The following is a 27,114-nucleotide window of genomic DNA, read 5'->3' as shown; positions in this document are numbered from 1 at the left end:
CGACCTTCTTCTCACTGTATCTTGTCTGATACAAAATTCATATCGACGAGAAAACTCTTGCTGCAGCGCAGTAGTTGTGACGAATCGAATTCGTGAAGTTTGCATTCTCAAAAAATCAATCTTGGTCATTCGCTTTCAACCTTTGTCGTTCTTGTCCAGGTCTTCTTTGATTCGTATCAGTTTTTCGAAACCATGCGAGTGCTCTGGAGACCGTAGATTGTGCCACTCACAACCGTAGGGCGATTTGAACTCGCGGCAAACTTACTTCCGTAAACGTCACAGTAGCTGGACATTCTTCCACCGCACGATTTCTCCTCTCGCGGATGTTTTGGGTCATTTTTTTCGGGAATTAAATTTTTTATATTCACAAAATGGAAAAAAAAACATAATCCAACAGAATTTAAGTGGGGTATACAACCTTCAAGCCGCGATTGCCGAAAAATCAATTTTGAGTATTTTGTAAACAACCGTTATCTTATAAATAAATGTACAAATTTAGGAAAAAGATTAGAGAGTGATAAACAAATAATTTCTAATTACTAGGGAGCATTGTAAATATTTTGTAAGGCAGATTTTAAAATTTTAAGAATTTTGCTTTAATTTTGCGGTGCAGTATAGTAAAAACACACAAAAAAGGCTATTTTCAAGTTTTCAAATAAATGCCAGATGCCTCAAAATAAGAGATATCTCGTCGTAGCTGCGCCCTGTATACGATCTCGATACTGTTCCATTAGGTGGGAGGTCTTTCATCACTAATGAGAAATTTAATAGAGATTATGTTACGATCAGTAACGAAATTTCCAGTCGTGGTGTCTATAGCATTGGGTTGTTCCATAATTAATGTCGTATTTTTTATGTTTTTTCAAAGTGAATATACTTATATTAGTAATAAATATTAATCAATGATGTAGTGGCCATCTTGGTGGATGACCTCTCGCCATCTGTCGGCAAGTTGGAAAATTCCGCGTTCGAAAAAGCCTCGATTTTTAAAAGTAAAAAATTGATTTAACTTATTTTTAACGGATTGATCAGAAATCCGAAGAAAATCGAAATTTTTACCATTCAAATGATTTTTAAGATAACGAAAGAAATAATAATCTGATGGCGCCAGGTCAGGGCTATATGGTGGATGAGGCATCAGTTCCCAATTTAGTTCCAATAATTTTTGACGCGTTATTAAAGACGTATGGGGTCTAGCGTTATCATGATGGAACAGGACCCCTTTGTGATTGGCGAGTGCAGGAGTGTTTCCTTTTGATTTCTTCGTTTAATTTCGATAGCTGGCGACAGTAAACATTCGAATCAATAGTTTGGTTCCTCGAAAGCGGTTCAAAATAAAGAATACCCTTGCAGTCCCACCACACAGATAGCAAAATCTTCTTTTGATGAATATCGGCTTTGGACGTCGATTGCGCAGGTTTATCTTGTTTGGTCCATGATCTTTTTCCGACTACGTTATCGTAGACAATCCATTTTTCATCACCCGTTATGACTCTTTTTAGAACTGTGTCGTCTTGGTTACGATTCAGCAAAGAATCGCATACGTTAATGCGTGGGGTGAGGTGAATTTCCTTCAATTCGTGAGGAACCCAAACGTCCAATTTGCTAACTTACCCAAGCTTTTTTAAATGCAGAGGAACGGTTGAATTCGATATGTTCAACTTTTCTGCCATCTCTCGAGTTGTCATGCGCCGATTAGCTTCGATTAAGGCCTTTATTCTATCGTTATCAACGGTGATTGGGCGTCCGGTGTGTGGTGCATCTTGGACATTAAAATTTCCGGAACGAAAGCGAGAAAATCAACGCTGGCACTGGCGTTCAGTGAGGAAGTTCTCACCACAAACTTCACACAATTTCTTCTGAGCTTTTACTGCATTTTTGCCCTTTCGAAAGTAAAATAATAAAATGTGCCGAAAAATGCTCACTTTGTCCATTTTCAACTTAAATTTTAAACAACTTCTTGTTTACCAATCACGTTCAATTTTCGATCGAAAAAAGTCTAAAACATAACCTTTAAAATGGCATATGATAACATAAGCGACGAGATCACTATTACTCGATATGTATAAATTAAGTCACTTATGAGAATAAAACGACATTCATTATCGAACAACCCAATATTGTATTCGCAACCATATGCATTCATAATTCGGATTAATAATACAGGTTGCGGCATGGGAATCGAGTGTTTTTGAAATAATCTTAAAATCGTTAGTTTTTGATACAGAACTTCTTTTGTTCTAACATCCATCATGGTCGAAAATATAGTATTTTACAATCACGAACAGAAAATTACATCTGACGTGCGATGTTCCTTCTCGTCGACGCAATGTTGAAGACGTTAAAAAAAAATTGGCCTCCACCCTTTCCACCAGGTTTCCATTGATTTCGATGATTTGATGTCGCATTGCTTCTTTTAATTCTTTGAACGTACGAGGCTCAGTCTCGTAGACACTTGCCTTCAAATAACCTCACAAAAAGAAATCATTGAAATAGAATCACTGAAATCCCTGAACTGCAGTCACAGACTCGCCAATCTTAACAAAACAATTATATAAACGGATATTTGATGTTTTAACGTTTACGACGACTCCATGATGGCAACTCAAAGATAGTAATAAAATGTTGTGAGCCAAAGAATGAAATGCCTGCTGAAGTACAACCCTCCCATTGTAAACGGTCGAGCATCACTCGTTCTGAAAAGGCATGGTTCCCGCGCCGCACCCTGTAGCATAAACGGTGGCTTAACCGATGGGGGAGGGAGTATGGGGGGCATTTGCCCTTCTTTGAGTGCTAAGCATATCTCGGAAATTAGCGACAGTAAACAAAAAAAGAATGATAAAAGGTTTTTAGCTAATTTTATGGCGATCTTAAACCTTTTTTAACTTAAAAATCTTTTGAAAAAAAATCAGCTGATAAATACGCCACGAGTGGGAATTGGGAGAAATCTTATGAACATATTTGGAACCGCTCGATTTATGAAATGCGCATAATATTAACCTATTAAAGTTTCAAAACAGAAACGCTTGTAAACCAGTTTAGTGTCTTATCAGTTCATAAATTGATGGTTCAACCGCAGTTCAATTTTCATGTTGTATCTTCAGAACGTGCAATGAACCGATTGACAAGAACAAAAGAGACAACTTAAAATGAATGACTTGCCAGAAATGCTCCCTTCATCGCTAACATAAAAGCCAAAAGTCTTTCACCCCCTTGGCAAACACTGTTTGGTCTTTTCTGATCACTGACGCAATATATCACTATTCGAACCCCTACCCCTAAAATAATCGCTGTCTAATCCCCCATCATTGGTAACGAGTGGAAAAATGAAAGAACATTGTTGGGGGCCCCAGCCAAGTCTAATCCACCATATCTATTCCATTAGAAAAAATTAAACTAGATATTTATTAGTCTATAAAATCCATTGTTCGGGAATCTAGTTATAAAATTGAATAACCCAAAACGGAGTTGGGCCGTGCAAGAACCTCATAAATAACCTACATCAATTTTAATGTGACACAAATTGATAGTAAGATGATGAGATTTAACATGTGGAGTGGAAAATAGATTTATTTGTGGAGAAAGAGATCAATATGGGCCCAAGACTATCTATTATTATCTATTTTCTCTTCCTTGTAATTTATTACTCCCCCGTGCGATCTTTATCTCCCAACAGGCTATTTATACCCTACACAGTCCTTTAATTACAAAATAATCCGAGCTGATGAATTGTATTCATCGGAATAATATTGGAAGCATTCCCAATATTATTCCGACGGAAACCGTGGCAAAAATACATTTCTTTAATTTGGAATACCCTGTATTTTGTTACGGATACCACTCTGCTTGTAATGATCAGTATTTTTTGTTCCTACAAAAATATGAAAATTTTTTAGCAGCTTTTGAATTAGTCCAATTCAAAGTAAATATCGAAGGAAAAGTAGGTACTGAAGATTCGCCATAAATTCACGAAATATTAAATAAATCGTTTGGCTTGTCCAGTCAAAAACCCAAGACGTTCTACTGGACTATATTTTTAATTTTCGAAAAATTTTATACAAGGTGTGAAGAAATATGTCAAAATTTTTCACATTTTAAATGCTTCGAACTCTTTTTTTTTAGTGGTGCACCCTGTATTTTTTTTTAAATATTTATCTTTTAATTCCCATCCAAAATATACACATATATATATATATGCGTTATATATCAAAACCGAAAAAATCTTACTTACTCAACTGATTAACATTATTATATTAATCATCACTGTCTCTATTTCAATTACTAATTACACATTTATCTGGTTACTTATTAGTTCAGGTTAGTAACGTATCAATCTGGAACGTAGTTAAAAATATATAATTTTATATTTGAAAATTTATTTAATGAATGACCATCCTGGAGCTTCGAGAATATTAAAAAATAAGAATTCGTGAAAAACTAAACAACTTTTATGTTACGCTTTTTTTCTCAACCTTACAGTTTTTGAGATAAGGTGGTGGACCGCCTTACGTGGTCTACCCTGTACCTATGTAAATCCAAAAAAGGATATCGCGACGCTTGGCCATTTAGTCGCCGCGGCAGTACTAGCCTCGTTCGATTCTGCTCATTTCTGAGATGGTTCAGTTCGCTTGTCATCATCTTATTACTGTTGGGTTATTCACAAAGATGTTACGTATTTTACCATATAAATAAAACATAATTTTTTTCACTGAAAATGATAAATTTGTTAAAGTTTGCGTTGTCCGCTCTGTTCAATAACTCCCCTGTCTTTGGAGCAATTTCATGACAGCTCACAAAAGCTAAGTCTTTTTTCGGCAAAAGACTGGTCCAACTACGTCTTTACATCTCCATCAGCAGTGCGGGTTCTTCCGTTAAGGGCATTTCGCAGGGATCGAAACAGATGACGATCCGATGGAGCTAGGTCTGCGGAATAGGACGGATGTTGCAAAACATCCGATTCCGGTTAGAGCAATTTTTGCGACTGTTGAAACTTGCATGTGGTCTAGCATTATCTTAACGAAACACGACACCTTTAGAAAGCACCAATCCTGAACGCTTTTTTATTTCATTACTCAGTTTATCCAGCTGATGACACCTCTATAATCCCATCAGACGTATAACATAACTTTTCTTTCGTGAATATCCGCTTTTGAAGTGTTTTGGGTTGGCTCATTACGTTTGATCCAAGAGTTTTTCCGTACGACATTGCTGTTCACCATCCAGTTTCCGATACACGTTATCATACGTTTCAAAAATTGTTAATTTTCTTCTCGTTTAGAGAGTACCTTGAGTTCATGTGGTGCCAATACATCGAGTTTACTGACATATCCATTTTGTTTCAAATAGTTTCGAATGCTCGATTTCGATACGTTTAGGCTGCTGGCAGTTTCCCCGATGGTCAATCCACAATTTGATTGATCAAAGCCTTGGCTTTGTCTTCGTCAGCTTCGCTTGGCCTTCCGGAGCACGCCGAATCTTTGATGTCAAAATTGCCGGGTCGAAATGTGACAAATCGATTTTGACACTGCCGAAGTTTTAACACTGCTGTCAATTGATACGAACAACAAATTGACAGATCTGAATGAAATTCAAGGCAGTCAAACTCAGTCGCTGCAAAAATACGAAGTTCCTTTATGGACAGCCCCAAAAATTCTAGTGCCATAATAGTAGAAACTTATGAACTACTAAATCTCCGATATGTTTGTAAAGCTTCCGGCTATTAATTAATTTAAACTCTTCTGTTTGACGTCACAATCTCCGGACGACAAGAATTAAAATTAGTTCTGAAAATTGGGGCATATTTAACTATGACGCGTACGATTCAAATTAGTCGTCTCAGGATTTAAATTAAAATAACACTGTTCACCATCTGAATTGGATTACTCAAATTTACGAACGTTCTCGTTAAAAAAAATGTAAAAAAAGCATTTCTCCCGCGTGGGTAAATTGGCTTGGGTACGTGAGCAGCAAATTTTCGACTTTTTTCCAAATTTCCAGCCTTTCCAAAAAATGGGAAAAGCCGCTCCTTTCCATCACTTGTAGACCATTATTTAAGCTCTCGCGCCACACATACTATGTTGAAACCAAATTAACAGCTTGATGGATGGTAGTAAGAGGGTTAATATGTGAACATAATGTATCAAATTTGATAAATTGGCCAACATCAGCATGACGCTTTGTAAAAAAGGGTATTAAGTGAACTACCGCAATTTCAAGTTGCCAGTTTAACAGGCTCCCTTTTTTGTCGTTAGATGGATTAACCCGCGCGATGTGTAGGTTTCTAGCTGTAGATGAGGTGTTGCCCTTGAGGGAGAAAAGCAATCTACTAGTTATACTGCGCTTGCCAGTTTCACAACTCATGAAGTTATCTATAAACTTGTCCTGATCTTTTTTGTTCAAAATTATACAGACCTAAGCTAACTTATCACATAAAATATTCGTTTCTACTGTGAAACGTGCCTCCGTAGTTGTCTTGTCTTGCCCCTAAGGGTGTAAAAAGTCGTTTCCAAGATTGAGTTTAGATTTCCTTATGCCGGCATCATTTCAGGAGGGTCGTCGAACGGCAAAAAGGGGCCATGAATATGAGGGAAACGCCGATACTTCGACAAAATAGGAGAAAGTGGTTAACTCAAATTGTTTTTTTTGTCTTCTCTAATTATTTAAAAAGTTTAATTACGTTAATTATTGCGAGACCGATAACAATCTCGATCGGTGAGTTTAAACTCTCTGCGATGCAATAATGCAAGTGGATTTAGAGCGTGCATGTGGGATTAATCATAGAAACGTCTATGAAACAGATTTATTTCCTTAAGACCTGTCTTACCGTTTTGTGCTTATAATGTGTATGTTATTGAAATTCACATTATTTGTATGCAAATTCAAAGAAAGTTGAAGGATTTTGTTTTGTTAGCATTTCATCGAAATTTTACGTTATCTAATTGGAACTCAGTTGTCTTCGTTCAAAGTTACATTTCTGCTTTATGTACAGGGTGGCGCATTTTTTGCCTGTACATAAGTGACGTTTTTTTTAATAGGGGGCCATCGTAAAGGAAAAATAGGTTTTTTCAGTGGATAAGGTCCTTAAAAAAATTAATTTGTTCAATATCTTCGGAAATGTTTTTAACGGCCACCATCAGACTCTTCGTCAAGACACCTATCATGGGGATTTTTCATTATTTCCCTGCAAGATACGGGATATTTTGTATTGCAACAATAACCAACTTTTGACCTTTACCGTCGGTAATCCTAAAACTTCTGTTAAATCTGAAACGGGCAGCAATTTCCGGGGATTCGGTCCAACTTCTCTCACTTAACCGAATTTGTTTTTACTACCTATTAAAAAAGTTACCATCCAACGAGTTAGGTAACGGCCACCCCGAAGGTATACTTTTATTCCAAGTTATAAAAATCGGACATTGTATACATTTCCTTTACGGCCAATAATTCACCCCGCAATTTCATTAGGAAAAGTCATTTTTCAGCTATATTTCCGTCGTTATTGTCCGTATTAGTCTCGAACCAGACGCGATTGTGTGCTTTAGGCACTGTTTGAATCATCCTGTATACAAAAAGCTGCATGAAAACCGGACAAAGCTGCGAGGTCATTTTTTGTCAACCGATTTTTAAAATTAAACAACTAAATAAAATTTTTGAGAATTCTCGGTATTCTCAATTAATTTTATTTCATTTGGTTAATGTGACATTTAAAAATTGTTAAACAATTAAGTGTGAAACTCGGCGTCAAATGAAGTCAACAATGGCTAATCAAGGGTTAACATGTTGCAAGTATTTTTTGAGAATTTAAAAAATTCTCATGAAGCAGTTCCATGATGCGCAGAGAAATTTCCAGCAGCGACTAAAGATTGTAAATTCAACACTGATGTGGAGATGAACGTGTTGCATTTTCACGAAGCACCTCAAACTTTTTCAAGGGATGTTACCCGAAATTGTGGGACTTCGCAGGGAACGATACTTGCAATTCAAGGAAATACAAATACAGGGTGTGCACGCGAAAAGATCCACCCCACCTCTAACTTTTTAATGTATCGAAATAAGAAAAAAAATTTCTAACAGACAGTCCTTGAAATTTCATATTTTTTAACAATTAAACATCACTTTTTTGCATATTTAAATTTTTCATTTAATTACAAGTCAACGATAGATATATATCACACCTGAAATCTTATAATTTTTGAAATATTTACAAAAATTTACTTCCGTCCAATATAGTTCGATGGCAGTGTTCTACGAATGTTCTTAGTTATGAAAGCAATATAGCTGATGTGGTGAGCAGTAGTCATTCCTTTTGTCATTGTTATGGATTGTCTCAAAATTAAATTAAATAATTTATTGCCGTTATAATCAATATTTTTTATGAAAAATGATTTATAGTGAAGAAGAAAGATGTCAAATTTTGTCAATTTACTTAAAACATGAGAAAAAAACATGCTTCAAAAGATATTTTTTATTTTTCTCATTTTCCAGCCTCAATAGTTACTTTTCAGCCCAACAGGAGCATAAGAAGTATTACTAATTAAAATTTAAATTAAATTGAATACAATGACAATGAGGCAGAGTAAACTTTTTTCTTTATTTTTGTTATTACTTTACAAGTATTGTTCAAAGTTCCTTCCGCCATGTTCGACACATAATCGATATCTTTTTTCCAAATTTTGCAGGCATTTCGCTATCATATCACTCCATCACATATATATCGTTGAATTCGTAATAAAATGCAGAATTTAAGTATATGTAAAAATGTAACGCTTTATTGTTCAAAAAATGAAATATTGGGTTGGCACGTGTTTATTGAACGCCCTGTATGAAACTACTGACAATCTTGGAAAACTACATAAACTTTAAAACAGCTTTTGTTTAAAACAAGTTATTTCAATATTTTAAAAAGTTAGAGGGGGGTGGGGATTTTTCACGTAGACACCCTGTCCACTCCTTTCCTGCTACATCAATTACAACCGCTAGAAAATAATGCCAGAAACAGACAATTACAGTGTTCTGTGAATGGTTGTGAAGTACGAGAGGATCGCATTTTCACTCAACGATACTGGGTGGACAACTAAGTTTCCGGATTTCACCCATGGATGGCGCTGACGACACATATAGTTGACGTATATGTCAGAAGTCGTGTTTTGTTTATAGCTTAAGGAGGGGCAGTTCTTGAGAATAACCAGTTGTAACATTAACACGTATCGCGACGCAAAAATATTTTTTCTAAAAACGGAAATGTCAAGTTTTGTGCCAAATAAATAGGATTCATGAGAAATTTTGCTTTTCTGCTTCCACTTGAAAAAAAGTGCAGCTGAAGCACGTCATTTGCTTGAGGACACCTACGCGGAATATGCACAATTCAACACGCTGATCTGCGAGCGTTATTGAATGAAGATGATATGCAAACACAAGATCAACTTGCGGAGGCAGTAAACATGACTCGCCAAGGTATTTTCAAACGTTCATAAGCTATGGAAAAAATTCAAAACGAGGGAAAATGAGTACCGCATGGTTTGGCTGAGAGAAAGATCGAAAATTGAAGGACCGCTTCCGATATGTTGCTTTTACAGCATAAAAGAAAGAATTTCATGAATTGAATTGTTACTGGAGATGAAAAATGGGTATTCTTTGAGAATCCCAAACGTAAAAAGTCGTGGTTTTCTGGTGAAGCATCGACGTCGACGACACGGCCAAATCGGTTCGGAAAGAAGAGAACGCTCTGTGTTTGGAGGGACCAGTAAGAAATCCTGTACTATGAGCTGTTGAAATCTACCGAAACTGTCATTGGGCAACGCTACCGACAACAAGTAATCAATCTGAACCATGCACTGGTCGAAAAGTGGCTAGAATGAGACACGAGAGACTTACGAGTGATATTGCAGCACGACAACTTTCCATGACATCGCATTTCCATCGTCCAGAACACCATCCACACTCTGAAATGGGATCTGCTACAACAATCACCATATTCGCCAGACCTGGCTCGTCCGGATTATCATTGATTCCGGTCGAGGGCGTATGGTTTGGCAGGGCCACATTTGGTCAATTTCAAAGAAGTGAAAAATTGGTTGGATGAATGGTTTCGGTCCAAAGACGCGTCGTTTTATCGTCGCTGGATTCATATATTACCATAAGAATGGCGATAATATGTAGGTAGTGAAGGACGAAATTTTCAATAAGCCATTTTATGTATTTCTCTTGAAATCTTCCATTTTTCATTGATCGAATAAACCCGGAAACTCAGTTGCGCACCGAGTAATGTGGTCTTTTGGGCATTAATGACAGAAGAACACATCGGTATTAGTCAACAGAGAATTCCAACTTAGTTCTTGAGACGAGTTTCCAGAGAAGACTTAGCTTGAATGCGTGGTATGAGATAATCGGAAGTCGTAGGTTGATTGGTCCGTTTATCATAAATGGTCCTTTGAACCGAGATCGGTATTTTAGTTTGCTCTCTGTTCAGTCACAAAACTTCTTGAACTATCTGCTCCGCCTCATAATATACTTTTAAACATTGACAATTTAAATGAACATTTTAACGGGAACTGAATAGGAACAAATGGACCTATTAGCTGGACAGCACCTAGCCCGGATTTGGCACCGATGGATTTTTTTATGGGGTTATCTCGAAGCTGTAGCATTCCACCTGAAAATGTAGACATCTTAAGACGACAAATTATTCATATTATTATTTTTTTAGTGATACAACTTTCCGCGTTATCGAAAAAAGTCGCTTATGTGCTCGACCAAATGGTAAACATTTGGAATAAATGTTAGTACAATAAAAATTTTAAAAAATCATTTTTTTTTTGAGAAATCATTGGAGAAAATAACAAAAACTGTTTATCAATATGTTTTTAAAAAATGTGGGCAACTTTTAAAAAATATAAAAAACATGGTTGCCATTCGAAAAAAGAATTTACATCCGTGTTTCCTTGCAAAAAATTGATTGAAGTAAAATGGTTCTTTGTGTCAGAATCCTCCCAGCAACTTTGGTAGGTTTTTTTCATTTTGAAAATCGCTCTAAGAACAACGATTTCACAGCATTTTCCGTTTTTCACGCAGCCCTCTGTATTTCTAAACATTCACAACGGGGCCGAATGGGCGGCTTGGCTAGAAGGAAAATTTTCCCTCAATCCAGCAATGGGGCGGCCACACGCTGCAGATTGATTCCGGGCAGATTTTCTTGTTATGCACAAATAGATTCGTTACTCACAGGACGTGAAAAGTAACATAATCTGTCCCAGACGGAGCGACACTTCGCCTCGGACACTTAACACGACAAAGAAGGGGAATGGAAACCAACATACCCCATGTGTATATTACCCTCATACAATTTATGAGTCACACTCTCATTGATGGCACCCCGATATTATGTAACAGTCGAATGTTTGTTATGAAGATGAATTGCATTGTTCCGCACTAGGGGGTATCACATGCAAACAAACTACAATGGATTGCGGTGGATCGTCTGTTATAAAGGGATCGCCTTGGAGCTGGGACAATTAATTTAAGATCAATAATTAGCGATATTGAATGATATTCGCAGCACCCCAATATTATTTATTTGCCGTCTCGTTGTTGACGGAAAGTGGCTCCATCAAATTAACTAACATATATCTATTACGAAAATGCCAGCAATGCTTGCGCTTACAAAGCTAAATCATAATCTGCATATTTTTGATTAATTCTCTTCATTAAACGCATACTCCTTGTCTCTTAAATTAACCTTTCGGAACTTAATGAACTCATCACTCTTTCGCGTCATCATCAGACAACCACGAGGCCTAACCAACTTTGGGATTTCGCAACCTAAGAACGTCATTTCAATAAGGAAATTAATCAAGGGGCACAGTGCGTGTAAGATATTCATAAATATGCCTTGCTTGTTTCATAAGAAGTTTCAAAGGCGGGGCAAATTCCTGGGAATTTAATAAATTAATCAAAACACATTCCTCGTTTTACGAAAAATGTAAATTATGGTTTATTGTCGCCTCAAGGTAAGTAAGTGATGCGTGTTTTGATCCGATGAAATTCTGTTTATTCCCGGATTTTCCCACGGCACATGAATGGAGAAGACAAATAAACAAAGCGGTGCAGGGAAACAGGATGCGGGCTATTTTAGCCGTAAAGTCCCGAAATAGCTGGGGGAATGTCAAGAATGTAATATACCTCGTACAGAAATATATTTCACCACTAAAATTGCGCGGTTTGTCTATGCTCTCCGTTCTTTAACAGTGCAGTTCCTGTCTTATACATATCGTGAAAATAGGAAAATAGCATTCCTTGCTTTTTTGAAATGATATGAAAACCGGATAAGCTTAAGGATGTCCTAGGAATACTAGGGAGCGGAATATTCCTAACCCTGGAACGTTCTACATATTTGAAATTCAAAGGTCTTACCCGGAATAATAAGAATTATTTGCACGTCTCAGGCAGCAGTGGAATTTCTCCAAATTTTTACCTAACAGTTCTATGATCCAATCAGGGCACTAAATGGCGTCTCATTTCACAACTAGTTACGTAACACATGCGGCAACTTTAATTTTCTAGGTAAAGATGTGGGAATTCAAATTTCTAATGCTGTCTCCCTAGCAACAACACTGCTGCGTAATCGCCGATTCTGATGCATGCGCAGTAAAAAAACTCTCGTGCACCAACAATACAGCGCATCTTCTTCAGTTGGAATCATATGGAGGACTTTTCTATTTTCACTTTTGCGAAAAAGAGTTATACTTCATAAGAAGTTCTGCACGGTCTTAAACCTAAAATGAAATAATCAGCCGTTATATTTTTGGGGTAGTACCCCAGCTTCGTTAAGATGTGAATTTTCGCTCGAAAACGTTTTGTTGTTCTTAGTTTCAACAATGCGCATCGTCCCTTGTTTAGTGAAAACAGGATAAATTTTCGACTTTTAATATGTCTTCCTAACAATTGCGCAATTGAAATCAATAATTAACGCACAAGGATCAGTTATTTCACTAGTGAGAAAAGACGAAGAGTTAACAATTTGCCTAACTATGCAAAAATATTTACTTCAGTTTTAAGTAATTTTACCAGTGCGTCGGCATAGCCATTCACTCGTTCAAAACACATAATTATTCTTCAGCTCTGAAGTTTGATGTGTGTTAGAATGTTTCACCTCTACAAAGTCGTCAGCAAATGTTGCCTCGACAAGGCCACGCCTCGTGGCACGTTACATTAGCTATTTGAGAATATCTTCAAAATATTTTCAGTGGAAAAATAGCTCAGAGACATTCATATATTTTTTGACCTGCTAGATCTCTCGACCTGACCCCTATAGATTATTTTTACGGAGTTACTTGGAGTAGAAAATCTATCAGCGCGTGTCGTTTCGAGATATTCTAACCAGTTGGAAATGATCGTTTTGAAAACACGTCAGGAAATCGTACTAAATGTGATAATGAATATATTAAGAGTATTTGGCAAATGAACGATTAGACGTTTTGAAAGATAGGGCAAGGCGCCGATGGAATAACTCAAAACTGAATTACGTAATTCTACATAGTTACACAAATTGTTGTTAACTCTTTGTTTCGTCCTAGGAGCAAAATAAGTTGTTGTTTCGCATTAATTGCTCATTTAAATTGCGCTGTTGCTATGAAAACACGCGAAAAGGCGATAAGTTATTAGGTTTTCAATAAACAACGGATAATGGCCATTATGGAAGCTAAGAGCATTCTTGAGAAAAAATCGTATTTTTACGAATGCCCATATACGACTTCAAACGTGTCACGTCTTGCTATGTCATTGTAGGCTTGAGACCCTGCAGAACTCTATACGAAGAATCACGTTTTTTCGAAAAATCGACAATGAAAAAAATTCCTACACGATTCCAACACAAATAGAAACACTGTGTAACATATTTACATAATTGCCGCATTTAGACATTAGGAAGCGTAATGAATTTGTCCAACTCTTTAGCCGTACCGAAATTGCAACTTCTGGCATTATGGCACCGTGGTAGTTTTTAAAGAGCCGGCCGCATAAAAGTCGTTTTATGCACGCTGCAGAGCACTATACATGTACCCTCGGCCATCGTGCCTGCGAAATAAACGAGCTTACAATGGTCCAGTACAGGTAGCGATGTAAAGTTTTATTAAATAACACATTGGAAAAAAGTCGAAGACATTCAAGAATCAACGTCCCAATTTCAACCGCCACGAAGTTTTTGCAGGTGGGATAATCACCGTGTGACTTTCATAGCCTGGAAGCTCCGCAAATAGTTTTTGCCGGGCGACCGTAAAATAATTCAAGACGCATAAGGCCAATGGAATATTTCCGCAGAGCTGCTCAAAAAAAATGTCTGGAAATAAAACGTAAAGGAAATGCCTCTATTTTTTCCCCAACGACCTCTTTTCTGTATAAAATTAATGCCGTTTCTAAATCAAATTAAATTTATATTAAAGGGTTCGTGCCTCGGTGTGGGGACATTACTATTGTACGGAATCGTTTAAAAATGGACAGTTTGCGATTGACCTGGCTCTAAAAGCTGCGCCGTCGTTTTTGCACCCGTGAGCCTCCACCACAACAATTGGTGCACGTTCTCAAAAAAATTGTCGAGTTCGGCGAAAAGTGTTCAAAGTAAAAAGCATTCAGAGTTTCGAGGAGAGTTCGAAAAGTAGATAAATCAAGAGCCATTGAACGTTGGATTTAAAAAATCCTACAATATAAAATCCGAATAAAAACGGGTTCAAGAGGTGTCGTGGACACTCCAGATTGTTGTAACACAGCTCGTTTTTTTTTTAATTCACAACCTTAATGAACCTTTCTTAATAACCCACGCATACAGTTACTCACACCATGGAGTATACACCTCTGATTTTATCAAATAAAGGTCTATTTCTTCAATTTAAACAGCCTTTGGAATAACATATCTCCCTCCTATACAGGGTGTCTCTAAAAGGTCTGTACAAAATTCAACCACAGATTTCTGAGGTCGAAACATGACGATTTAACCCAATTTACCTTGGTCCAAAAGTGGACGGTTTTCGAAATACAGGGCGTCAAAGTGAAAACAAAAAAAAAGCAAAAAAATTAACTTCTTGGTTGGTAACGCTGCTATCTACACAAAATGTCGTGTCGGGCGGTTTTTGGGGATAAGAAATCAGAATCCGTTTACATTTTCGATGCACAATGTAGAGGGCGTTGTCAGCGCTCGATGAACCCTCTTTAAAAGGGCATAACTTTATCATCACCCGGTATAAAATTTATTTATGACAAAACTTGTGTTTTCCTACATTTTTCAAGGAAAAAAGGTCTCTTGTTAAAAATCTCTACGAGGCTTCCTTCTTGAGATATTTGAAGCTTGAAGTTCGCTGCATGTCTTGAACAATAATTTTAATGTACTACATATCTATTCTAACAGTTAGATCGAAAAAAATCAATTTAACATCGTATTTTAAAGATTTTATGAAATCAAAGCGAAATACGATGACACAAAATTAAAGATACACCGCTTAATAATAATGAATTTCTAAAGATAATTTTGTTTAATAATGGGTCGCAAATCCCTTAGCATCAATTACGGCCTTTAGACCATCTGGCATAGATGCTACCAAGTTTTTCGTAACGGAAGACGGGATGTTTTCCCATACATCAATAATATCTTGCTTGAGTTGGAAGATATGTGAAGATTGTTTTTTTTAAGGGTCCTTTTCATGTCCATCCACAAATTTTCCAAGGGATTGATGTCTGGTGATCGTGGGGGTGGGTTTACTAATCGAGGAACGTTGTATATTAGCCACTGCTTAACTACAGCCGCAGTGTGTTTGGGATCGTTGTCTTGGTGAAAGTAGCAACATCGAGGCATTTTTAATTTTTCAGCTGAACGATGCAAATTATTTTTTTTAATTTCCAGGTATCTCTCCTTATTCATAATACCGTCGATGAATTCCAAAGTCCCAGATCCTTCAGTTCCCATACAACCCCACAATAGGACGCTACCACCTCCGTGTTTTACTGTAGGAACGGTTTGCTCTGTTCTGAAGGCTTTCTCCAGACAATTTGACGACCATCAGAGCCAAATAAATTGATTTTGGTCTCATCGGAAAACATTACGTTGTTCCAAAACGATACATCACAATCAACATATTCTTTGGCAAATTCCAATCTTTTAAGACGATTTCGTTTGGAAATGAAGGGTTTCTTACGTGCAATTCTACCATGAAAATTGTTGTTCCGAAGTGCTCTTCGTATTGTTTCATTGGATGTCGTCCGATGTATTCTTCCCTCGACCTCCTGGCGTAGTTGTCCAACACTTCTTTTAGGATTTCCTTTAATTTGTCGCAATTTAAAACGCTCATCTTGAGCACTCAGGATCCTTTTCCTTCCTCTTCCAGGTTTATTTTCGATTGTTCCTTCATATCTGTACCGATTAGTAGTCTTCTGTATTGCGGAATGGTTTTTGTCAGTCAATTTTCCTATTTCACGAAACGATTTTCCTTGGCAATGCCACTTTATAGTTTGCTTTCTCATATCAATTGATATTTCGCTTCGAACACGTGCCATTTTTGATTAAGATGATTTACTAATGCAAGTAACTACAGAAAACAACTGACGTATAAAACCAAGAATTCCTAAGTGCGCAAACAACTTTTTTTTCTAAATTCCGTAGATATTTTATAGATTATTTGCAGGCGTATCTTCAATTTTGTGTCGTCGTAATTCGCTTTGATTTCTTAAAATATTCAAAATCCGTTGTAAAAGTGCTTGTTCGAAATTTCTTTTTTTAATATAATGTTGTTGGCATTGTGAGACTTGTTTAGATGCAGGATCGGCATTCAAAAAGTCGGTTAAAATTTGAAAATTAGAACCACATTTGGTAAATTCAGAGGTGTATGCTCAATTATGTGAGTAACTGTACGTAAAATAATTGCGTCACGAATAAATCCCTCAGACAAAGTCCGAAATAATCCAAAGGAAATTTTTATTCAACGGGGCCCTCAGTCACCGTTAATTACATTATAGTCTAAGATTACCGCTCGAAACGCTTCATCGTTTTCTCGGTGAAATAAAGGCCCATTGAGTTTTTCTACCTCGTAATCCATCTGTAATAAATTATTTCAGAGCCATATTCAGATTTAATGAATCCTTAATTAGTAACCTTCCTTCGTCCAACAGGATTACCAAACTTTGTGACCTTCACGAGTTCTCATATTAATCACAGTTCCTGGCGTTTGAAAGTTGAGAATTAGCCGATTTATTAACGCCATAACTTCCAACATTAATCCCTTTCAAAATAAATTCCCGCCCTAATGACTGTAGGCACATCAACCAAGATATACGTGGTATCGGGTATTTACCGTTTCCAAATATATCTTGGATATTATGTAGCAAGTAAAACGTCCCATTTATCCACTCCGGCCTGAATAGGACCCAACTTCCCCTACGAAGCGCGATGCTGAACGCATTATGTGCCATTAGGGCCATTAGTCTTATTGATTAACAGCGGGAGCATACGACAATTCTGAAACTCACTCTGATGCTTGCTGCTGACATTTATCTTTCGACTTACCGACATGCAGGAGTGCTTTAACCGAAAAATGCTCCTCTAGATCACTTGGAAATACGCTGGTTTTGTTTGCAGTTCCCTTACTCGAACTTGCATAAAAAATGCACAAGTGGGATTATGTTTTCTTTACTTTTATCTGCAAATCACCATGTCGTCAAGCTGAAGGCAACGGCTGTTTCTACAGGGTGATACGTTAACAATAGAACGATCGCAAGCTGGAGATGTTGCACGTCAAATGATGACGATTGGAGAAAATGTGGCTTGTACGACAGTTGGCAGTTTCGAATATACAGGGTGTTATTAAAGTACGAGGCCAAACTCGAAGAGGTGATTCTTTGAGTGATTTCGAGACGGAAAGTTTATGTGAGCATTGCTTCGGTAATGCCTAGTTTTCAGGATACAGGGCGTCAACTTGTTTTGTGTAAACCGTTTTTTTGCAAAAATTTTAATTAATAATTCTTTTGTCGGTTTTGCTGAAACTTAGCCGTGTTATTCGTGGCTGTTATTGTTATTTATGCGTCACTACTTTTTTTTTAATTTTAACATTTTTTCGCCTTAACATTCATGGGCGCCCACGTCACCACATTTGAATCCGTTCGATTTTTTCGTTTAGGGGCGTGTAAAGTCCTTCGTTTATACAACTCATGTCAATACTGAAGAATGAATCTAACGGATACGGAATTCGTGTTATTAGATCAGATGTACATCGGGAATATTTCAATGTGTTCAGCAATTATTGTAAGTTTCAATGTTGTAAATTCAATGTTGTAGTTTCAACGTTGTAGTTTCAACGTTGTAGTTTCAACGTTGTAGTTTCAACGTTGTAGTTTCAATGTTGTAGTTTCAACGTTGTAGTTTCCATGTTGTAGTTTCAACGCTGTAGTTTCAACGTTGTAGTTTCAACGTTGTAGTTTCAACGTTGTAGTTTCAATGTTGTAGTTTCAACGTTGTAGTTTCCATGTTGTAGTTTCAACGCTGTAGATTCAACGTTGTAGTTTCAACGTTGTAGTTTCAATGTTATAAATTCAATGTTGTAGTTTCAACGTTGTAGTTTCAACGTTGTAGTTTCAATGTTGTAGTTTCAACGTTGTAGTTTCCATGTTGTAGTTTCAACGCTGTAGTTTCAACGTTGTAGTTTCAACGTTGTAGTTTCCATGTTGTAGTTTCAACGCTGTAGTTTCAACGTTGTCGTTTCAATGTTGTAGTTTCAACGTTGTAGTTTCAATATTGTAGTTTCGTGTTACTTATTGTTAAATATTTTTGTATTGAAAAAATTTCGTTCCATTTGTTCAAGTTTAGTTTTAATAAAGCGTTTTCCTTTTTTGATTTTTTACAAATCGCCCGCGTTACTATTGCTAACGCTGCTAGCAAAAGACGACAACTTGTAATTTAAATTATTCCTATCAAAAACTCTGATCAAGTTTGAATATCAAATTAGTTTGACTCTTCTGTTTGTTTGGGATTTTTTTAAATATTAAACGTCTTCTTCAAGTTAAATACCCTGTATCTTGAAAACGAAACATTACCGAACCTATATTTATGTAATCTTTCCGTCTTAGAATCCCTCAAAGCATCACCCCTTGAAGTTTGGACTGTATACAGGATGTTGAAATTTTGAATACTAAAAAATTTACAAAGTAATGTTTTTTTTCTAGGTGATGAAAAAGGTACGTGTTGCAACTTCCGCGTCACGAATAGAGGGCGCCACTTACTACCAATTTTGCAGAATTTACAGGTAATACCTTTATACCCTGTATATTTAACCTAAAATTAAATTCGAATTCTGGGAGAGCAATTATTTCTCCATTAATATTGTTCCATTTCGATATCTCGATCCGTTTTCGAGAAAAATCTAATTAACGAGTACTATAACTAAATTTAACAACAGGACAAATTAAAAGCGAAACCAACCAAGTGTCCTTTAAGTTTCTAAAACATATAAAAATTAAACAAATGATATGCGTAATAACGATTTAAAGTAATTGTTCAAAGTGTCCGCCATTGATATTGATACATCTTACATAGCGTTTTCTAAGAGACATCCCAGTGTGAAATAACATATTGTGGTTGAACTGATAGAGGTTTTATAACGTACTTTATTCGCCACCTAAAAGAACACTACTTTACAAATTTTAAAGAGGGTAACTTAGATATTTTCAGAATAATAGTAAAAAAGTGATTTACATTTTTACTTTCCACCCCCTACATACAGGGTTACTGATAATGCGACATGATTCTTTGGGGAGGTGACAGCGCATGAGGTGAGGAGTACTTTGAACCTACATGTGCTTTTTCCAAAACTCACAAAATTTTGAGTTATTTCAATTTTTATTTGTAACTTGGGGTCTTAATCATTTCAGGGGGATTTTTCAAGAAATCCTTTTTAGATTTTTTATTTTCGCTACTCGATCAGTTATCTAACATTGTGTTCTTTTCTTATTATGAGGATTTATTTCCTACTTAAATTTAAGTTAAGTTGTTCATCTAAAGCATTTGGACTATTTTTTTGAAACCGCAAATGGTTTGTTGAGCATGTAATCTCATTGGATAGCTATTGATATGTAGAAGTTTCTACAGCAATTAGGACGCATGTTGCCTTGAACGATTTTTGAAAGCTGCTCAGAGGAAGTTGGGACAGCTGATTTAAAAAAATTATTCTATGAAAGTTTTTACTCAAAATTTTCATTCAGGGGAAATGTTTTCGGCCATATTTCATTCCACACGGAAGATTCTAATATCAAACAAGTGGTTGAGTAATGAAAGTAAAAAAATCCAAAGAAAAGGATTTCCTTCTAAACCGCTCTGAAATCATTAATACTCCGAATTAAAAAAAAAATTTAAGTATCTGAAAATCTAGCGAGTTTCGGAATGAGCATATAAGGGTGCAATTTGATCCCTGCCTCATGTCCCATCACCTCCTCCAAAGTAACACATCCAATTACCAGTAACTCTGCATATCTGAAACTATATCAACTGTTGGACATGGCCTATTTTCTCCAACCGTGACCATTTGGCGTGTAATATTTCCAACTTAGAATTGTCCCGTTGTTAGTGAATCACCCTGTATATGTAGAGGAAAACAAAGCTTTTATTCTATTGTAATATCGAAACAACAAAGCTTTTAAGCAGATGTGCAAAATGCTTCACGGTAGAGTTCCAGCATAAAATACAATATCTTCATGAATGGAAACAATAAACTTAAATTAGTGGCTCATGCAAACGACCTACGGACGCGTATAAACGCCAAGTTTTGGTCGGATATCTTAATTTATGTCGATATATATGGCTTTGCACTAATGTATTATTAATTTCAAATTATAGATGAGACTCGCCGACCACTTAGTTGATAGTCAGAGAAGTTGATCGGAATTAATGATTTCAATGTGGTATAAATCTATTAAAACATATCAGATTCTGTTTAAACTCGAGTATCTATTGGTGCTGAGTGGATAGTATTAATCTTTTAGGATTGCAATTAATTGGTAAATTGGCCGCAGCTAAATCGCATTTTAATGGGGAGATTTTAATTCCATATGCAGGATTAATAGAAAATTCCGCAAATATAATCCTAAAACGTAATTTCGAAAATAGCCGAACAGAGGAAACAGTGATAGTCGGTGAGATTAGAAAAAAAATGTTAATTGATTTAAGAGCAGCAAAATTGTGCTCCTAGATTTCGCATAGTTCCGTCTCCTTCGACATATACAGGGTGAGTTGGGAGGATCGTGCCAAACTTCAGGAGCGTGTTGTACATGAAAAATAAATGTAAAAAAACTCAAATGTTGTTATCCGATTTTCGTTTGTTTACAAGTTGTAGCGTAAATAAATTTTTTTAACTAGGATTCTATTTACTATAAACGTACCTTTCCTGGACGTTGAATTGGTCGTGGTGGCCCTATTGGTTGGCCTCCAAAGTCTCCAGACCTCACACCACTAGACTATTGTTTGTGGGGTTGGTTTAAAACTGAAGTGTACAGAGTAAAAATGGACACTAAAGATGCACTAATTCAACGCATTAGAAATGCTGCAGCTTCTAGTAAAGAAAGACATGAAACAATCAGGGACGCAACGAATGCTCTTCATAGACGAAGCCGAAAATGTTTAGAAGTTAATGGCGATATTTTTGAACATTTACTATGATATCCAAACGGTAATTTATGGAATTTCTTATGAAATTTATAATTTTTTTAAATTTTATGTTTTAATTTTATTTACGCTATAACTTGTAAACAATCGAAAATCGGATAACAACATTTGAGTTTTTTTAAATTTATTTTTCATGTACAACACGCTCCTGAAGTTTGGCACGATCCTCCCGACTCACCCTGTATATTAGACAAAACTCAAAAAATCTCAACTTCGTTCTCCTAAACAATTCAAAAACTCCTCGTAGTGGACAGACGAAAATGAGACATAGTCAGATTTTCTGCAAATGATGAAGTAAATACAGGGCTGGGCGAGAGTCCAGAGTAAAATTGATTATGACCTGTACGTATTTTGTGACAATAACCTCTTCCTTCGACCCCTTTGCTGCAACCCCACACACCTTATTTTTTAAACGGGAACGTATGTCACATGTGGGCTCCTCGGAAAGCTCATGAAAAATGCAATCAACCATACCCCTTTCTGTTTTTTAGTTATGTGGTTTTAGAAAATGACAAAAAACTCGTTTGAAAACCAAAAAATGACGAATACTTTCTTGGTCCTATCCTCAGGTTATTTAACACAGCAGATGCTGAAAGTGCCCTCCACCCTCTGCCCCTTTACTTGGCAAGATCCCAGACGGTGGTAAATCTCCGTGAAAATTAATATTGACATTCTGACGCTTTAAAACGGAATAAAAAAATATATTGTTCATCGAGGCCATAAACTTGGCGCAAAAAATTCAGTAATTTTTTTCGTTTTTATCGAAGCACCGCTTAATATGCTGAATACCACTTCGCTTGTTTATTTATTTTACCAATACTAAATAAAAACTCATTCGAAATTAAATAGAACATATGGGTATTAATTTTTATAGGGGTTTACCAACGCCTGGGAGCGTGCCAAGTAGAGGCTGAAAGACATCTTCCGCATTTTCTACGTTAAATAACCTGTAGATAGGACTAAGAAGGTATTCCTTATTTTTTTTGTCTTTAAAAGAATTTTTTTAAATATCGTAATATTCACATAATTCAAAGAAAAAAATTGTATTGTACAACTTAATTTTTCACGAGCGTTTCAATAAACCCATACACGACATATTTTTCCATAATAAAGAAAGTCGGGTAGGTTTGCGGCTAAGGAATTGGAGGAACATATTTCATTTTATTGCCAAAAAATACATACAAGTCATAACGAATTCACTTCTTTTAGTTTTTCTTTTGAAAAGTTTTAAATTTTACTCTGGACTCTTGTCCGGCCCTTTATACAGGGCGGCCCACTGAGGTTAGCGAGGGACGACGAGGATCGATTATGGGAAAATTATAACTGACAGAATTCCGTAAAATTGGTAGCGAATTCGCAAATATCAAGCATCGTAAGAAATATGCCAAATTTATAACCGCACTCACCCTCAGAAATGTTTAATTTGTTACTCGTAAAAATTCCTAGCTAAATAGTTATTCGTTTCATAAAACGGGAAAGTGCCAAGTTCAGCGCCAGCACGATACTTACAACCAAGTTGAACCACTCTGTATAATAGACAGCCCTGTACATACAACACAGGCAAACCTTAAAGCAGACAAAGATACCCATGTACAACCGTAAATCGAACATTTAAACAACTTTAACACAATTCCAACCTAATTCTTCCCTCTAATAATAATTGAATTTCCATACCACAACTGCAATAAAACGAAAATCAATGAAAGTTTAATAGGCGGAAAATGGGTTAATGGATGTAGTTAATGGGTTATTTTATTCCGCTTTTTAAACCATAACGAATGTTTGGAATGCGCAATGTAACACAACTATTTATAATTTATGTTCCAGACTCAAACCACTGTTTTATTTTGGGCACATTTGGACTTCAAGACAAAAAGCTTTAAATTTTAATCACAGTGCTCATTTGAACATATCTGCATAAATCAGTGTCCGGACGGAGACATTGGCGCACGAAAAATTTTTTTTGGAATCGCTCGGCATTAATTTTCCTGAGGAATCCTAGAACAAGAGTTCCTAACAGTTCTTGTAAAATTTCCCTATTTCAAAAGACCCAATTTGATAAATAAACTAGGGCGCTTCATCAGAACGTATTCCGCCAGGACAGGCAAAGCAATGAAGGCAAAATCACATCTCAAGATAGACCCTACGTCAAAAAACCTAATTGAGGCATTTTTTCCCAGTTAGGAGACAAAGATGTCTTTGGGATGTCCGAATCAACGCACTGACGATGACCGTGTGCGACCGAAACGTCGGATAAAATTTCCACTAATGCGAGTTCGTAGCTGGAAGAAAAATTCCGATGGCCAAGCGCCTTGATGTTAAGGACAGAAAAGGGTTTTGCAAATTCTCGCATTCTCTGGATATCGCCCCAAGCACCCAAAATCGTTTAAATTATCAGAAAGGTTCTTTCGTAACTGAGCAATTGCAGAACTTTAACGCCATTTAACCCGGCTTGGGCCTCTTACCGATTCCGAGATTCCAGTAATACAAAACACCCATGCAACGGGGCGTGCTTCGGAATATTAATATTTTCCTCAACGAATCTTCGGTTCGCAAGTATGTAAAAGGATGGAGAAAAATGTGCAAATAAAATTTTTATGACAAAGCGCTTTATAAATAATTTTCAAAAAATGGCGAAAACAATTAAATACAAACAATTGATAAAATTCCCAATTATAAAGGAACAAACGTAAAATCACTCCTCGGCAGACACCCTCCTTCAAGAGACATAAATAGGGCATTTCCGTCCCAGTTATCAGAGACAAAGATGTCATTAAGATCAAAGCCATTTGTCTTTATTCTGTCATTCATCTTCCTTTGCACTTATGCTGGTATATGCATTGAGCGGGTGGATAATGATCAGACAAATTTTAAATGACTGAGTCAGACGTCCTAATGACTTCTGGCTGCTATTAATCGTACAAGCCATTCTTGTTGCCAAATCTAATTGCTTTTGCATGTGAAATGTATTTAGTCTTGGAGCTTGAAAGATGGACTATTTGCGTTTGAATTTGTGCGTCCTAGAATCACTCACACCTCCTTAAACTAGCTAATTCAATTACGCTAAAGTATCCTTCTCGGCAACATCAGATCTGATGGATACGAGCCAAAGTTCACATATCAAGACAATTCTCCTTTGAATGAAATATTGCATGCATGACATAACATTAATTTGATACTCGTTTCAACACTTGAATTTCCGAGACAGCACTTCCCGTTTAATATCCCCTTTGTGTCCCAGATCTGTCTGCTTGTTGGATAAGGGTCCTTCGAAGGGCTTTATAACACCTTTACTGTGCACGTTGCTTCAGCTGATGCGTTTTCCCCGGAAAAACCGCGTTTGAATGATAAATTGCATTAGAGTTGAAGTGCGCGGACCTTTATATATATATATATATATATATATATATATATATATATATATATATATATGTATATACCAACCATGACTATCTCAAAAATTGGACAAAAATGAAGGATAACTGTGCAGCAAAAAGTTTAATAAAAAAATTGTTCATATAAAAGGTTTTTGAAGGTCTGCAAGGATCTGGAAAAAAATACGAGGTTGCCATTTGGAAAAAAAGTTACCCTTGAAATTACCTTAAAATGAAGCTTTGGCTAAAAGTCACTATCTTCATGACATGTCCCTCTCTTCGCCGAAAAACTCTTATTTGAAGCTTTTTTCCATGCAGCGTCGCGTTTTCGAGTAATCTTCAATCACAACTTTAAACGAGACACCCTGTATATACGCACATATATTTTTTTCGCCAAGACCCTTTGTCATTATTTGTCAAGCGGTCCTTTCATTTCGCCGTTTTTCATTCCAAAAAAATATATTTTGCGATTCTGCCCCTTTGCCTTTGAGGGCAAATATGGCTCGAAGCTCTAGAGTCAAATAGGGGGGACTTCAGCTCCGTTGAAAGGGAATTAATTATTGGGGCTGCTTCCTAAAAAATCATGAACCTCAATTTTTAAAGGTTAAAAAGGTTAAACCTGATCCACTTAGTGAAAAACTCTTTGTATGTGTCCCTTGCATTAAGCATTTTATGCTCCGATGTATCGAAACTGTTTGATTACATCATAGTTGGCGGGAGTTGTTTCAGTTTAGCGGTCCGTCGCTCGGGGCAGTGTCCCATCGCTTACGACAATGTCCCGTTGCTCACGGCCACGTCGGCGTCTCTCACGGACCGTGAAGTAAAACCAACGCCCGTTAATTCCTTGATCGCTTTTAATTAAATATCTAAGTACATCATTTGTATGGATCGTGGACCAAAAGTCGGCTGACGCCCTTGACCCAATAAAGGCCCTCTGCTTCACATCATGCCTCACACTTCTGCCGCGGGCGTAATCTACTTTTTTCACGCCTCCACACGTAAAGGACTATTAATGGCTCGGTTAAAAAAAACTGACGACGGGCGGATTAGGTTAGAATCCATAAGGAAAGATGGAATATTCTGGTTTATAACTTTTTCAGAATGTAGCTTCAATATTTAGGCTTTCACGGGATGTACTATGTATACCCTTCGCTTTTGGATAAAGTGCTCCTCGTTTACGACATCAGTGGCTGGGATCTATTATTTAAACTTAGGCTGAAGTTTTCGGGTTCAATATTCGTTTTCGATTTTCCCACAGGAACATGCCGGTGCCAAACAATGACAAAAACCTGAGTACATCTACAGGGCTTGCGAAAGTGTTGCAACACTTTTACAACGTTTACATACCCGATATTTTGAAAAATGTTTATAATCTTATTTAAAAAAGGACATTTAATGCGTTATTTCCGATCATCAAATTTTTCACCCCTATCCAGCTACTCCCTGCTAACTTTTCATTATTAAATAGAAAGAAGCCTATTGTACTCAGTGAAATATGAATCAATAAGGGATACAACAGTATACCGGGAACTAAAATTGAATCTACTGTTTCTTTAAAAAAAAAAAAAAGCACAAACTCCACATCCTAAAAAGATATGGAGTTTGTGGGCGTATTGATGGATATAAATCAGAAGCAAAGACTTGATTGAAATTGTAATCCTTTTGAGGTATAGAGATCGCGAAAGAACTTAGCAAGAAATGTGGCTCATATTAAATGAATTATCTAGATCGACCTATTGCCAAAAGTGTAGTTTGTCGGATTAATTTCAACAAACTGGAAGTGTAAAAGTTGCTTCAAAGTGTAAAGGACCTCGAATGGCAACTGGTGGCGATAAAGCACTAGACATTCTCTTATCCGTCGATGAATACCCCATGCAGTCTATCAGCAAACTTGCCGAGGAACTTGATGTATCTGCGAAATCAGTAAGCAATCTTTTAAAATGAGAAAAATGTCATCCATATAAAATTTCCTTTTTCCCAAAAGCTGATGCGTGAAGATTTTGTTCGTAGGGTGGAATTCTGTGATTTGATACGAGAAAAAGACATTTAGGATAA

The 27,114-nt window shown here is 36.6% G+C and overlaps 1 protein-coding gene and 1 long non-coding RNA gene across 3 annotated transcripts in view; one reads left to right on the top strand and one right to left on the bottom strand.

Annotated features, from left to right (window-relative positions):
- Positions 1-27,114, bottom strand: part of dtn (transmembrane protein 132C dtn) — a 135,879-nt gene that overhangs the window by 83,004 nt on the left and 25,761 nt on the right. The gene's annotated exons all lie outside the window — the stretch shown is intronic.
- The window catches only part of LOC136343246 (uncharacterized), a 76,351-nt gene that overhangs the window by 27,922 nt on the left and 21,315 nt on the right, over positions 1-27,114 (top strand). Inside the window, exon 2 of the long non-coding RNA XR_010732759.1 lies at positions 19,195-19,274. This is a non-coding gene — a long non-coding RNA (uncharacterized lncRNA). The remainder of the gene's footprint in view (positions 1-19,194; positions 19,275-27,114) is intronic.

Source organism: Euwallacea fornicatus, chromosome 14 (genome assembly GCF_040115645.1).
Source record: "Euwallacea fornicatus isolate EFF26 chromosome 14, ASM4011564v1, whole genome shotgun sequence".
Lineage (NCBI taxonomy): Eukaryota > Metazoa > Arthropoda > Insecta > Coleoptera > Curculionidae > Euwallacea > Euwallacea fornicatus.
The sequence above is the reverse complement of the archived record's forward strand: the minus strand, read 5'-3'. Positions and strand labels throughout refer to the sequence as shown.